At 44.9% G+C, this 16047-nt stretch overlaps 1 long non-coding RNA gene across 1 annotated transcript in view; it reads left to right on the top strand.

Moving 5' to 3' along the window:
• Positions 1–494: 494 nt before the first annotated feature.
• The window catches only part of LOC131819598 (uncharacterized), a 182913-nt gene continuing 167360 nt past the window's right edge, over positions 495–16047 (top strand). Inside the window, exon 1 of the long non-coding RNA XR_009349252.1 lies at positions 495–604. This is a non-coding gene — a long non-coding RNA (uncharacterized LOC131819598). The remainder of the gene's footprint in view (positions 605–16047) is intronic.

Genomic DNA, 16047 nt, shown 5'->3' with positions numbered 1-16047 from the left:
GACAGCATTGTCCAGTAAGACTGTGCTGATGGAAGTGTTTCCTATCTGTGTCATCTGCTTGAAACATGGCTGGTGTAACTGTGAAATCAACGTTTGTTTTTGTTTTATTTGAATTAGTTTACGCTTAACTTTAAATAGCCACATGCTCTTTACCGTGGCTACCATATTCAACCAGATGGGACTGGTGAGTGAGGACAGCACATCATTGAATACATGCTCACAGCATCTACGATGTGCTTTGAAGGTGAAACATAAAGTGCTTTGAGAACATCTATCAGAGAGGCATGGTATGTCACCTGGGGGCAGGAGAGAGAGAGAGAGAGTGCAAGCACAGGCCGGTGGGAGGGGCAGAGGGAGAAGCAGGCTCCCCAGTTAGCAGGGCTGGGCTCCATCCCAGGACCCTGAGGTCAGACCTGAGCTGAAGGCAGACACATAACCGTTAGCCACCCAGGCACCCCTCGTTACATCCTTTTAATTGCCCTTGGTTTCTTCTCTCTCTAGGAGTCCTCCTTCTTACTCCTAAGCCCCAGAAAAGCATCCCCATGCAGATAAACCCATGAGAGGAGCCCTGAGTCCACCACTTCAAACACTTCACCATATCTGGGTAAGCGAAAAGGAAAGCTGGTACCATGGCATGTGTATGGCATGTGTACTGGTTATTGTGTAAATATTTCCCCATGGCCTTAGAGATGCTTCTTAACCGTCATTTTGATCGCAGTCATCATGTTTCCCCCTATGTTGCTACACCGTTGTGTATCTCATCAATTTCCTACGTTTGGCCTTTGGGCACTGTTTTGTTTTATCCCCAGTGTAAATAATGCTGTGATGAACATCCTTACGTGGAAATCCATGCTTATGTTGCCGACTGTTTTTTTGGGGTAGATTCTTTGAAGAGAGGAGGGTGATTACTGAATCAAAAGTCATGAAGGCTTTTTAAAAAATTTTTATTTTAAAGGTTTCTGATACATGCGGCAAAATTGCTTTCTGGGGCGTTTGTACCAATTCATAATTTCTTCAGCTATGAATGAGAATTGTGGTGTATTCTGCTCTTCTCTTTCTAAACTCCTATCAAACATGTCTGCACGTTGCTACGGAGACTTCATAACTATTATTTGTAGTGGCTGCATGAAGCTTGATTGCAGTGGTGTGCTATAATCATCCTCTCTCAAAAGAGGTTGCTAATTGATGCTGTTCACGCTGGGCTCTCCATGGCCCCGCCAAGTGGAGCGCCTCCATCAAGTCACAGCTGTCTGGAATCCATCTGGCCCTCCAGAGCTGTTCTGTCAATGTTCCACATCCATGGGCAGCATTTCTTAGGCACCTCCTTTCCTTTAATGATACTCCAGGAAATAGGGGTTTCTTGGAGTAAAATCTAGCCCACATATGCAATATTGGCCTTGGTGAGGACAAAAGATATCTCAACTAGGGCATTCATTTCTGCCTGAAAAGAAAGAACATTGGATTGGGAGTCAGAAGATTTAGGATGAGACCTGAATTTTTTTTTTCTGACATTCTTTGTGCCAATCAGGACTTTTCTGGTTAGAAACAATGGATAGAAACCTACCTCACACTGCATAAACAAAAAAGATAATTTGTTATTTCATATGCAGCAGTGTTCCTTATCTTCAGGGGGTATGTTCTAAGACCCTCAGGGGGTATGTTCTAAGATCCTCAGCAGCAGTTGGAGCCCTCATATACTGTGATTTTTTTCCTATGCTTATGCCTATGATCAAGTTTAATCTATAAATTGGGCATAATAAGAGATTACTACAATGACTATTAATAACAAAATAGAATAATTATAACAATATATTGTAAAAAAAAGGTTTATGACTGGATCTCTCAAAATATCTTAGTGTCCTGTACCCACCCTGGTTGTTATGATGCAATGTGTTGAAATGCCTACATGCTGAGATGAAGTGAGGTCAATGATACAGCTCTTTGACATAGTGTTGAGGCTGTTGTCAGAAGGAGGATCATCTGTTCTTGGTCCACGGCTGACCATGGGTAACCGGACATGGAAAGCAAAACCATGGATGAGGAGGGCGAACCTGTAAATGAAGATATCAGGGGGATTTAGTTGCAGGTGTGGCTGGATCTAGGATTTCTAATAATACTGCAGCCTTGATCTTCCTTTCCAGTATCTCCATTCTGCATCTCTCTACATTGGTTCAATTCTCAGAAGACTGTCCTTTTATAGTCTATCACCAAACATGCTCTTAAAGACCCTAGGACAAGGGCCAAATTTTACTTGCTGTCTATTTTCCTAAACAGAATTTTACTGACACACAGCCGTACCTGTATTCATATTACCCATTGTTCATACATGCATGGCCCATGAATGCTTTTACTCTGGAGCCACAGAACTAAGTATCTATGAGAGAAACTGGAGGTAGCCTGCATAGTGGTTAATAATTGCCCTGTGGTCCTTCACAGAAAATTTTTGCTGACACCTGCTCTTGAAGAAGGGTATTAATCCTCATTCTCAAAATTCTCAAAAATGTCTCCCTGCTCGATCAATTATTAGCTCCTCGGCCACCCTTTCATTCTTTGCTTCATATCATGGTTTCTACCTAACCTCTAGAGTCTTGGGTCTCGTTCTTTGGACCTTCTAAGTGGCTCGGATCATAATCATTCTAAAATATTTTCCTTAAAGGCCATCTTGACCTTAATATAAACCTTGACCCTAAACCCCAACTCTGGACTTAAACCTTAACGCTAACCTTAATCCTCAGGGAAGGCTGAGACTTTGAGTTTGATAACCATCATCTCAGAATGACTTCATGAGCCATGCTCTTCAGTGGATATTGTGTGCATTCTGCACTGAGAGAGGAGAGATGAGAAGAATTGTATTTATGATTTAAAAAGAAGCGCTTTGATCATTGGAAAGGCTTAGTGTATTGTCCCAGGCATGCTCAGGTAGATAATTATTTTAAGCAAGAAATAAGCATGTTCCTTTATGTCAACATGAAAATACAATCCCTGCCTCATTTTTGGACCATCTGCCTCATTTTCAGAGCCCTCACATTGAGAAGTGCCCATTAGAGTTTTCAGCTGTGTCAGAATGGAATTTTATCCCCTGAATCCCAGTTGTTGCTGTTAGGATGACCTAGCTTCATTCATGATCCTCTGACCCCTTGGGTCAACAAAAGCATAAATGGAAACTGTAGGAAAGGAAAGAATATATTCAAGAAGACATGGGAAAGGAGAACCGGATGGGAGGGTGGGAAGAATGGGAACAGATCAGATACTAGATCCCAGGCTTCAATCCCATGCCACAATCTGATCGAGTCAGCCTCCGCTTTACATTCTTCAATGGCTGCCAGTGTTTACTGCATAAAGGCTAAGTTTACTGATGCCCCCCCAACGCCCACCCAGCGTCATCTTACACTCCTGTACTCTGGAATCCTATATTTCAGTCCTGTGCAATTATAGGAAGTTTCCCCAGTACACATTGCTGTGTAATGCTTTTATACTTTGTCCATGCTCTCTTCTCTTTCTGGAATGCTCTTACTCTTTTTATCTGCCTGGATAAATCTTGCCTGTCCATGAAGATCCTGCTCAGGTATCACCCTCCATCAGACTTCCTCTGACCCCTTCCGTGCTCCTCCTCTGCGCCCCATGCAAACATCGATCACAGTACTCATTCCTTCATTCAGCAAGCATTTACTGGGCTCTGCTCTGTGCCCGGTGCTATGATAGATGGCGAAGATTAACGGTCAGTATACCATCTCAATCCCAAGTAGTTGTGGAAACAGATAAATCACCGAGAAACTACCCAACCATGCTGTAATGTGGGAGATTCAAAGGGCTCTGAGCCACAGAGGGAGGCAACCTCCTCGAGCCTGGGGGCTGAGTGTTCTAGCAGGGCCAGCGGCATGATGGGAGTGTGCGAGCACACAGAGTTTGAAGCCCAGGAGGCATAAAAGCAGTTTGGGAAGGGTTAGTTGCGTAGGGAGTTGGGTAGGACTTCAAGTTGTGAAGGGCTTTTCCTGTCCTTAGAACTGTGGGGAAACCACTTAAAGTTGTTTTTTTTTTTTAAAGATTTTATTTATTTATTTGACAGACAGAGATCACAATCAGGCAGAGAAGCAGGCAGAAAGAGAGAGAGAGGGAAGCAGGCTCCCTGCTGAGCAGAGAGCCTGATGTGGGGCTCGATCCCAGGACCCTGAGATCATGACCTGAGCTGAAGGCAGAGGCTTTAACCCACTGAGCCACCCAGACGCCCCTAAACCACCAAAAGGTTTAAGCCAGAGAGTCACATCATCACATCTGTATTTTGGGTTTATTTGTTTTATTGTCTCCAACACTAGTAATAATATCAGCTACTGTTTCCGGAGCCTGCCACAAGAAGGACACGATGTTGGGCTCTATATAGATCACCTCCTTTAAGGCTTGTTACTATCTTATAAGACAGGTACTGCTATATAAACTTATTATTTCATCATTTAGAGATTCAAAGAGATTAATTAACTTGTTAAAAGTCATGCTTTCAACCATTAGAATAATTCTGTACTTTATAGTTCTCTAAAAATTGAGATATTCATAGTTGCTACTCGAGAGAACACGGAGCACATTTGCTTATATGATCCCGTTCATCTGCTTGATATTCTTAGAACACTTGTAAAGGCTTCAGCTCCTTTTCATGAATGATGACACTGAGCAAGTGATTTGGCCAGGTCCTGCCAGGCATGGTCTCGGTCCACTTGGAAACCAGGCTCTCGAGGATTGCCCCTGTATATTGTTAGTCTTCGCGGCTTTGGCTTCACCTCACAGAAAGGACATGGCTGCATTACTCTCTTCAGAGATCAAAATAATAATAATAAATCAAAAAATAATTTTTAAAAATCCTCCCCTTGGGGGAGGAGTGGGCTGGTTGATCTTTGGAGTTAGAAGGATCCCAGAGGCAATGTCCATGGGTGTGTAGATAGGGAAGAGCCCATCTGTTCTGGTTGAAGGGACAGAGCACCTTAGTTTTGGGTGTGTGGGACCCAGTCACTCACGAGTTACAGTTGCTTCATCACAGAGATTCTAGGCTTTCTTTTTTTTAAATTCCTTCTTTCCTCTAGTTTGCTGCTTTTTTCCTTTTTGTTTTTTCTTCCTTCATCATATTCATCCTCACCAACATCATCACCATTAACAAACACGTTAACATCATGACCTCTGCTTATCAGGATCTTATCATGGCACTGTTGTCTTTGTCACCATGATCGCCATCACCTTGATCACCAAATTATCATCATCATCATCACTCACATCTACATCAAAGGCAACAAATCATTGTCTCATTGGGGTCTCATCTTTGCATCGTTTCCATCATTGTTGTTATCATGGTCACCGCTACTCCCCTCACTCCCTTTCAGTGAGTGCTTGCTCTGTGCTGGGCACTGTGCTGAGCTCTTTCCACGCCTTATCTCATAGCACCTTCAAAATGAACTTCTGTGCATGGTTATCCCCCTTTTACAGATGACAGAGCCGTGTCTCAAAGAGGTGAAATAATTTGCCCAAGGTGACAACAGTCACCACTCTCAGTATTGTATCTTCCATAGAATTAAGATTCATCCCAATGACAGCAGAAATTTCAGTTCCTTTTTAGAAATTAAGGAAATTACAAGGTTGCGCTCTCACGCTCTGTGAACTGGAGGCTGCCATGAATCCAGCAAAGGAGATTTAGGGTTATTATTCTCTAGCGACAGTTGTTCCCTAATTCAGAAGGGCTGTTCTTCTTTTGACTAATCATTAAATTTATGTTTATGATTATTATTTCTAAAGGGAAATTTGGAGTTGGACCGTTTTAGAAAATAAATCAGAGTCATGATTCAAATGAGGAGTTGCCGGATTCCAATGCCTGCATTTCCGGCACCACGCTGTCCGACTCCCCTTGGTGATCATGGCAAATGTAAGCCCCACAGTTTCCAGGCTTATGATTATCTACCTTACCAGCACACCTCATTTGGGTCCTTATAGTGTTAAGTCCTCTGTGGCAATAGTTTCTTCCAGAAAGTTCCACCTGAATTGGTGGTCTCATCTCCCACCTCTGTCCTTTCTCCTTTCTTAGTCATCATATAGCTTTTATAAGGAGGTGGTGTAATCACTCGGCATCAGGGAAATACAAATCAAAACCACAATGAGATACCACCTCACACCATTCAGAATGGCTAAAATTAACAAGTCAAGAAATGACAGATGCTGGTGAGGATGTGGAGAGAGGGGAACCCTCCTACACTGTTGGTGGGAATACAAGCTGGTGCAACCACTCTGGAAAACCGTGTGGAGGTTCCTCAAAAAACTGAAAACAGAGCTACCCTATGACCCAGCGACTGCACTACTGGGTATATATCCTAAAGATACAAATGTGGTGCTCCAAAGGGGGCACATGCACCTGAATGTTTATAGCAGCAATGTCCATAATAGCCAAATTATGGAAAGAACCTAGATGTCCATCAACAGATGAATGGATAAAGAAGATGTGGTATATATACACAATGGAATACTATCCGGCCATCAAAAGAAATGAAATCTTGCCATTTGCAACTACGTGGATGGAACTAGAGGGTATTATGCTTAGCGAAATAAGTCAATTGGAGAAAGACAACTATCATATGATCTCCCTGATATGAAGAAGTGGAGATGCAGTGTGGGGGGGTTTGGGGGGTAGGAAAAGAAAAAAATGAAAGAAGGTGGGATTGGGAGGGAGACAAACCATAAAAGACTCAATCTCAGAAAACAGACTGAGGGTTGCTGGGGGGAGAGGGGATGGGAGAGGGTGGTGGGGATATGGACACTGGGGAGGGTATGTGCTATGATGAGTGCTGTGAAATGTGTAAACCTGGCGATTCACAGACCTGTACCCCTGGGGATAAATATACATTATAGGTTTATTAAAAAAATAAATAAATTTAATAAAAAAAAATAAGGAGGTGGTGTAACATGGTGGAAAGTCAGATGGGAATTCAGATACTGGCTGTAATACTTACTGGCTCCCTGACTTGTAACAGTTTACCTCCATAGTTCCGAAGTTCTTCGTTCTTCCTCTGTAAAATAGAAGTAACACTGACTACTCCATAGAGATGTTGTGAAGCATAAGTGAGAATGCACGTAGATGGTTGGATGTGTATTAGGTGTCAATAAATGTTGATGCTAACTCTCCAGAGTGAACTCACCCTTCCTTTTCTGTTGCCTACAGTACCCTGCTAAAAGGCAAGTTGAAATCTTTAGCATACAGGACAGGGATAGATGAAGCTGGTGGGTCTGAGTGGTTCAGTCTTTGCCTAGCAGAGGGTTCTTTGGTAAGTCCACTAGCTTGGCTAAGAATCATTTTCCCTGGGGCGCCTGGGTGGCTCAGTGGGTTAAAGCCTCTGTCTTCAGCTCAGGTCATGATCCCGGGGTCCTGGGATCGAGCCCCACATCGGGCTCTCAGCTCTGCAGAAAGCCTGCTTCCTCCTTTCTCTCCCTGCCTGCCTCTCTTGCCTACTTGTGATCTCTGTCTGTCAAATAAATAAATAAAATCTTAAAAAAAAAAAAAAAGAATCATTTTCCTCGTCTTTTTAACAACCAGATGTCAGCTACCAACTTATACTACTCCTTGAGTCCTCCTTCTCATCTCCCAAATAAAAATCACCTCACGTGAGAGCATTAAGAAGCCAAGCAGAATTTACTGAAGATGTTGTGGGGAGACAGGGAGTGAGTGTCTAAATCATGTTGCCCACAGCAAGCAGAGTGAGAAATTCCCCAGTCTCTTAGAGTTTCATCACCCATGTGTCTATCTTTCCTGATGCCCACTGCAGTGCCCTGGATCCCTTCTTTTCTATTATCAGAGCAATTCTTCTCTGCCCCAGACTTGCAAATTCAACTCAGAACAATGCTTGGGGAAACAAAACAACCCCAGGGTCACTGTGATCATTGTTTAACCAAGGCACTTCCGGTGTCCTCTGTTGTGACTTGTGCATGACTTTTGAAGTCTTACGCTCTACTCCAAACTGTTAATCAGAGTGTTTCCTAAAAAAATACGGTGCTCTCTTCATGAGAAGTTATCAATTCAGTGAGTGAGGGAATCAAATCCTGCTCTACCTCATTACGTGTAAAATGACCGTGTTTGTGGATGCCAGCAGCTTTGTCATTTGAGTCTGTTTATACTCAATAAGTTATGGGCTTGGTATCCTCTCAGGGAAAAAAAAATCTGGTGGTTTCTATATTTGTTTAAACATACCCAGAATCAGACCCTCTCTGGATTGGGTGCAGTTTCATTGGAATTGGAGCTAATATCATTATCTCTCTACGTCTCTGTCCATCATCTCCATACATCTCTTTGCTTGTTTCTTCTTGTGCCACATGGACATTTGCACATGAACCTTGGAATTCAGGCCCCTATATGACCTTATTTCTGCTTTTTCTCTCCCTGATCTGTTTCATATCTTCTCATTAATTAATTAGCCAATTAATTATACACATGTTTATAGGACACCATCTATGTGCTGGGGACTGAGGTAGATACTGAAAATGTGGGAAAGAAAGATGGACATGTCCCCTGCCTTTACAGCCTTTAGTGTGTGTATGGGTGTGTGTGTGTGTGTGTGTGTGTGTGTGTGTATTAATCAACCAGGTAAAATAAGTTAAGGACAAAATTGTGGTATGTGCAATGAAGGAAAAACCTACACCAGAAAATCTGTCCACTTAGAGATGTCAGAAGTTTTCTAACCTCTGCCTCTGTCTCCTGTGTTGAATCCTGACCTCTCTGTCTGGACTTAAATTTTCAGTTCTTTTGGAGGTCATAGAGGTCTCATTCTGTGCTCTGGAGGTGGGACAGAAGGGCATAAGGAGATGAATGCAAATAATGGAAGTGGCAAGTTCAGAAGGATAATTCTGAAAAAGGATTATCACCTGGCCTGGAGGTAATCGGGCAAATCTTCCTAGAGGAGGTGATATGTGGGCTGAGTTTTGAAAGGCAATTAGGAGCTAGACGGGCACAATAGAGAAGGGGAAGAAGAGTGGACCAGGCAGAGGAGCAAAGTTTCAGGGAAGAGAAACAACTGTCGTATAGGTATGGGTGTGTGTGCGCACGTGCACGTGCGTGTGAGAGAGTGTGAGAATTGAGGGGATTTCATGGAGTGGGAGGCATACTGCGGGGAGCAATGAAGCTGAGAGGGCAACACTGGCTGCTCAGAACCTCCCGTCAGAGCTGAGCTCCACATGGAGCATGGTCACAGAGTTCTGTGGAGAAAGCTGGAATGTCAGCCGTAGCCATCCCACTCACCTGCTTCCTTCCAGGCACCTCTTTAAAGTCTTGTTTGTTGAGCCCTGTTTTCTCATGGCTGTTTGTCCAAACATCTCTCCCTACTTAGCCAGGTAATCCGTCCCTTCCCTGACAGTAACAAGGATATGCATCTTGGGAGAGGCTGCCCGGAGTGGCCAGAATTACTCCAGGGGGCGAGACAATGGCGGAAGTGTAAATCACACAAGAAATATTGAACTTCAAAAGACAGCGAACAATAATATGCCACTTTATTCCACTCCTCCTGGAGGTTTATATATGTTACTGTCACTTTTATACTGTTCTCCACCACTGGTAATTTTCTCTCAATCTAATTTTTATTTCCCAAGGGTCTACCAAGGTTAAAAGTGCCGAAAAACCAATGACTATTCTTTTGCCAAGGGATAGTAAATTAAATTAACCGTTGCTGGTGGCCAGCTCTGGTCAGAACCATTTATATGTAAATAGGTGAAACCCCCTCAAGGCATTGCTGCAATTATTAGTTGTTCATTCCAGATGTTGACCATAATAGGAGAGATCATGAACAAAACCGGGAACAGGGGGAGCGGAGGATTTCTGTAGCTCAGGCACCAGCTCCTCAATGATGAAACCTCTCCTGTAAGCTTAGTGAGTTGAGTCTGGGGGAGGGGGCAGTCTTGCTTCCAGACTGACCATAGAAACAAAGATGAAAGGGTTAAACCCTGTTGCGTGAGCATTGGTTGTCGTCCTGCCAGGTTCTGTCCAGTCAGAACAGTCAAAATTTGCATACTGCTTTCTGGATGGCCAACATAAATTATTTCCAACAAAGACCCCTCCCCTCATGATTAGAGTGTTCCTAATGGTTAGAGAGAGAAAGAGAGAGACTGTGTGTGTGTCTCTTTTGAGGTTACTTGCAACAACAAGGAACCTTCTCACCGAGTGGCATGATGTTGGTGGAAAATGTACCAACTTGTTGTCTTTGGTTCGCTGTCAGAGGGTTACAGAGGATTGCTTCGTAGTGGCAAGTCTCAGAGCCTTGGTCCACTCCCCCTGCTCTGTTGCTCCCTTCTTTTTTCTTCTCCCTGCTAAAGCGACTTAACTCTGGCACTCTTTAGGCTACTAGCACTCATGTTATCTGTCGCTCCCTACAACTGAATGGTTTCTGGGCTGCCTTCCTTATCGACAGCCTGTTTCTGTACTTGAAACCCACCTGGATGGCTCCCTAAATCAAGCCCCCCAAGACAAATGAAATTAAGGAAGGAAAAGCAGGCTTATTGAAATAAAAGAGAGAAGATGGTGATTTTTGTGGTTATCTCTGCCTTCTGTCCATTCTGCCCTTCTCACCTGGGAAAGGAATCTCTCCCCCATCCTAGAAGGTCCACTCCGGGGCTGGTATTGCCTTCCTCAGAGCTCCTCGAGCACCGTGAGGTAGCAGAATGGTTTAATTTCTCTGATCTATTCTGAAATACTCTGAACATACAGAGAGAAGTAGTACTTTGGAAGATGCGGTCAGTGCGATAACCCTCCAGGATAGTTTTGAAATAGACCATTGGGGATTTGAGGACCTCATTATCTTGGCCCCAGTAGAATTGTTTTCCCTTAAATTTCCCACAGACACTGTCCTTGGCTTTCACCAAAGACTGCGGTACTGCTTCAGGGAATCCAAAATGTTCAGAATTAAGTCCAGGTCCTTGTGCACCATCCAGCCAAAGGAGTGCATGGAAGCTGATTATCAAGCCAGCATGTGTTGGCCAAGCTGTTTTCCTTTCTTTGGCTCTGTCTTGCTGGAGGAAGGGGTGCCTTCTTCCCTGCATTAGGCCCAGTCAGCTTGCCTGCACCCCCGCTCCCGCCCAGAGAGGGGAAAGGTTATTGCTAAATTGCATAAAGACACTGTGTGCTCAGTAAGTGGAGCCTGCCCCTAGGAGGCGTGTGCGTATGGAAGGCAGGGCGTGGGAGCAGGGTTGTCAGTTCTTCCAGACAATGCAGGTCAGTGGCAGTATTTGCTCAAGGGCCAAGAAAATGTCTACCTCCCCTGGGGAATTATTTAAAGGAAGAGTTTCCTTCTATACCTTGACCGCCAGGGGGCTCAGAATCAAATGGTCTCAATCAAATGGTTAGGATCATGAGGTGTCAGTCTCTGCATTGTATTTTACCCAGTCTTGCCCTAACTTCTGAGTTCTGACTTCATGTTTCAGTTTTACTAAATTGGTCTCCTGTATAATCTTTGGAAAGAAATTAAAAAAAAAAAATTATGCTGTGTCAAAAGGTGGTAACCTGGAGAATGAATGGACCCAGTTGTCTTGGGACAGAGTGTTTCCTAGCACAGAGGAAACACTTTCACTCTCCTTCCTCCTGTTCCCGCTGCTTTAGTAATACATCCTTCTGGGCATGACATGGGGCAGTTCTCCTCACAACCAGGGGCTGGCCCCTCCCTTGATAAACCAGACAAGCAGGGAGTAAATCTCAGAACAAATTAAAGAGATGAGGACGTTGTTCAGCGGACATCAAAACTGGCTTCACTGGGGAAAAGTATCTTCCCACAGACATCATAAAATTATTTTAGGAAGAGAATTATGGCTGGAGAGGAAGGACATTTTGTCACTGTCTGACCCGAGAAAGCACCCTACCTTGAGCAAACCACCTCTTTCCTTCACCCAGATAGCAAGTAAGAAACTTAAGAGAACATTCCCTAAAGCAAAATTCCTGCCCAAATTGCTTTAAACACTGAGTCAATATCATTTAATTGTACATCCCTTGGCACAAATCAAGCAAACCAGCCAGATATATACGCGCATGACTTTATTCGCCCAGGCAGTTAAAGAGTGTTTGTCTCTATACTGGAGAAATTGGTATAAATGAACTGTGGCCACATCCTCCTTTAAATAGTTCATGCGTGTCAGGCTGTAGGGTTCATAAATTAGCCTTTTGGAGAGTTCAATCATAATCGAATATACTTAATATTCACACATTGTAATTTGAACATTAAAGATCTTGAACAAAGATCACGATCTTCGAAGGTATTAAATTAAAAAAAATACTCCCCCAGAATTGCATTTATTAGCTCCTGATTTCTGATTTATGTTTCATTAGCCTGTGGTGATAAGTATGGAGCCGTCTAAAAGAAAAGCACGAATCCCCATTTTGGAACATTAAATCCAGATTTTTGACGATAACCTATTTTTGTGCTGCTATTAGGGGAGCGCCAGCTTGTACCCACATCCAGTTATTAATCTGTGAAATGTTTTCTCTCTGGTGTGTTATGTTCTTTCTAAGTCTGCTGCACTTAACCGTCACCGACTAAGTGGGTTATTAAACGGGAGCGAGAAATGAATCAATCAAGTATATTCAAATGCTCAGTCTCCAGCTTTGTTCTTTGACTTCATTATTTAGGCATTAAATTCCATGCAACACCGGATGTAATTGTCAATACAGAGACTTGATTTGTGGGGGATGAGTTCTCTTTGGCAATTACGGTTTTAGGTTTACAAGCACACCAGAAATCCTTGCTACGTGATAACACCATTAACATGGCTTCCATAATCACATCATTCAGTGGGATCGCAGCCGGCTGTGTTGGGGAGCTGACATGTTTGCTGAAGAACGGAGCTGGTCTTTGTAGTCGTACATGAAAGCATGTGTCTGCTTGGCCGCTGGTTACACAGTGCTTTGGGGTAGGGCTCTCCTTGGTGCTAGAAGGCAGCTATTCTTACTCTGTTTACCCAGCTTAGTTAGAAGGAAAAACATCAGGATGTGTAATGTTAAGAGTCAGACTGCCCAGGTTTGAATCCTGCCTCCACCACTTCCCAGCTGTGTGAGCTGCGTGGCCTTGGGCAAGAGACTTAAACTCTCCGTGCCTCAGTTTTCTCTTCTGCACATGAGGTTAATAATAGCATTGTGTTACTTTGAGTTCCTCAGAAGCAGATACCAAGACAAAGATTTGAGTACAAGTAATTTATCTCAAAGGATCAGAGAAGCTAGGTAGTGGAGTGGGGAAGTGGGCCAGGGAAGGGAAGGCAGCCAGAAAGGGTGTATTATTCAGCCAGTGGCCACTGAGGCTTCACAGAAATCACTCTCAGTGACTTGGGTTGACATCGCATAGCACTCGGCTCCAAGTGACCCCTCTGGAAGGATGAGTGTGCCGGGGTATTAGTCACTGTTGAAGGATGTTCCCAGGGGAGGAGCAGCAGTGCGGGCCAGGCAGGAGAGGGAAGCAAGCTTTGGCAGCCCCAGAAAGCCCTGGCCAAGAAGCAGGTGCCAGAGACTGGGAATCGGCCTGTGTGTCTTCAGTGATCCAAGTGAGGGCCCCTGGCATCTGCTCCAAGGACCTGCCTCCTAGAGTCATTCTGAGGGCTCAATGAGTCCCCCAACTTGTAAAGCTCTCCAAACAGTCTAGTTTTGATCAGCCAGAGTGAGCACGTACACCACCTACCTCCCAGGGTTGGCACGAGCCCTGAGCAAACTGCATAAGTGAACCCCGAATCTGCACAGTGCTCCGCACAGGGGAAGTGCTCAGTGGGTATTTTTTTTTTTTTTTTTAAGATTTTATTTATTCATTTGAGAGAGAGACAGTGAGAGAGAACATGAGTGAGGAGAAGGTCAGAGGGAGAAGCAGACTCCCCATGGAGCTGGGAGCCCGATGTGGGACTCGATCCCGGGACTCCCGGATCATGACCTGAGCCGAAGGCAGTCGTCCAACCAACTGAGCCACCCAGGCGCCCCTCAGTGGGTATTTGTTAAACAAAATACATCTCCTTTATACATCTCTGCCCACGGGACATTCTTTAATTAGTTTATTTGTTCCTCTCTGCTAGCCCTTGCTGGCCAGTGTTAGTCAGAGCCTGTCATGGGGGAGGTTAGAGGGATTTTCACAGTGCTGAAGCACAGAGGCCGAAATCTGCCTGCTTTTCTTACTGGGAGGGCTTGGGCAAGGCTGGGCTCTCCTACAGCTCAGTTTCCTTATCTGTGCAATGGGTGTCCTAAAAGCACTTTCTCAAAGGCATGTTTAGGATAAAATAAATGACGGTTGTGAAGATCTGTAGAGTGTCTAGTCAGTAAGAAGGGCTGCATTCATGACATCCTCATGGTTGCCTTTAGTAGTGGTGGTAATAGTAAGTGACGGACCCAAGATCTGAACCTAGGTCTGGCTGACCATATCACACGCATTGCTTCTGAGAGGTTATCTGATGGGGGTCCTTTAGGCGTTGCAGGGAGCAGCCTCTGAAATGGCTACCAAGGGGTCCCCAACTCCCAGTATTCACGTCCATGGGTAACGCCCTCCCCCAGAGCGTGAGCTAGCTTCCGATAAACAGATCACAGGAAAAGGAATGGGACAGCACTTCCAGGATCAGGTTGCAAAAAGGTTAGGTTCCTTCCATCCGGATTGTATGTTCTCTCTCCCTTGCTCAACTCCGAAGCCAGTTGCCATATCTTGGGTTGTCTAATGGAGAACCCATATGGCAGCAGCTCTGGCCAACAGCGAGAGAGGAGCCGAGGCCCCCAGTCCAGTACCGCTGAGGAGCTGAATCTCGCTGGCAGCCATGTGAGTGATCTGGGAAGTGGAGCCTTCCCCAGCTCAGTCAGCCCAGGATGACTCCAGCTTTGTCAGAGACAGAGGGAAAGAACCCAGCTAAGGTATGCGTGGGTTCCTGGCCCACAGAAACCGAGATGATCAACATTGTTTTTTCTGCACTAAGGTCTGGGGCAGTTTGTTATGCAGCGATGGACCATGAATACAGGGAGTGTTCATTTCTTTTGTGGTTCCTCCTACTTCCAAGAATTGATGACAGTCAATGTCCAGTTTGATCTGTCACCCCGGCATAAATGGGAATTATCACTCTAAGGTCTGGCTCTCCAGGTCCTCAAACACCAATTCCTTTTCATTCTAATGGTGTCTTGAGAGAGGAGAACAGAGTCCTGGAGTCTGGCGGGCCCCTAAAGGCTCCTCGGACCACAGCTTGACAAGCCACTGTGGAGACCTTGTTCCTCAAAGGAGAGATCCGTGTTGTGACATAAAGTAAATAAACATGCCAAACACGTATTTCCCAAGTTGGTGCATCCGCTGACCTGGCAGGAAGGACACTGTGTGCAAGGGAATCTGAGCCGGGAGGCCCTGCTTTTGCATGCGAGGTCTTCCAGGGAACTGAATGTGGTCACTGCGTGGATGTCAGGCTGCATGCAGAGCTCCTTGTGCTCTGCTGTCTCCATCTTGGGTTGGAAACTTTTCAGCGCTCCACTGAAGAGAGCCAGAATGGAAATAGCAGCCTGGGATTGGAGCAGCTGAAAGGTGGCTGGGGGAAATATGGAGTGGCTTGAAGTGGAAAGGGCTTGCTTCTCCTTCTGAATGTAAGAACCTTTCGTCTGCTGCTGCAGGTGGGAAACATAACCCAAGGTCATTTTTAGGTGAGGACGCATGAAACAGGTGGATGCAGCATGGGGTTCCCAAACTTTCCTGGGGCAGGCCTGCTGGGGTAAAAGTTTACGAACGTATTCCCAGGTTCTGTTCCAGATAGCCCAAGCTGCTGTGGATTGCACATGTGCCCAGGGTAGTGGTTATCAGGCGAGGGGATAGCCAGCATACCCATTCCCGGCTTAAGCATCCGTTCATCCCTCTGTTCATCTGCTCGTCTGCTCATCTGTTTAACCAGTGAGCATGGTGTCTAGCATGTGTCAGGCACTATCGCGGCTGCCGGGAAGTGCGCTGAAAAGTGACACATGGTCCCTGCCCTTTAGGAGCCCACAGACGGGTCCAGGAACAGGCACAGAAGTGTCCTTCACAACATGGCATGATGAGCTCAATTTGACAAGGAAATAAAAAAGTA

The sequence above is a fragment of the Mustela lutreola genome, chromosome 17 (assembly GCF_030435805.1).
Source record: "Mustela lutreola isolate mMusLut2 chromosome 17, mMusLut2.pri, whole genome shotgun sequence".
NCBI classification, from domain to species: Eukaryota; Metazoa; Chordata; class Mammalia; order Carnivora; family Mustelidae; genus Mustela; species Mustela lutreola.
Note: the sequence above shows the minus strand (reverse complement) of the source record. Positions and strands in the feature narration are given on the sequence as shown.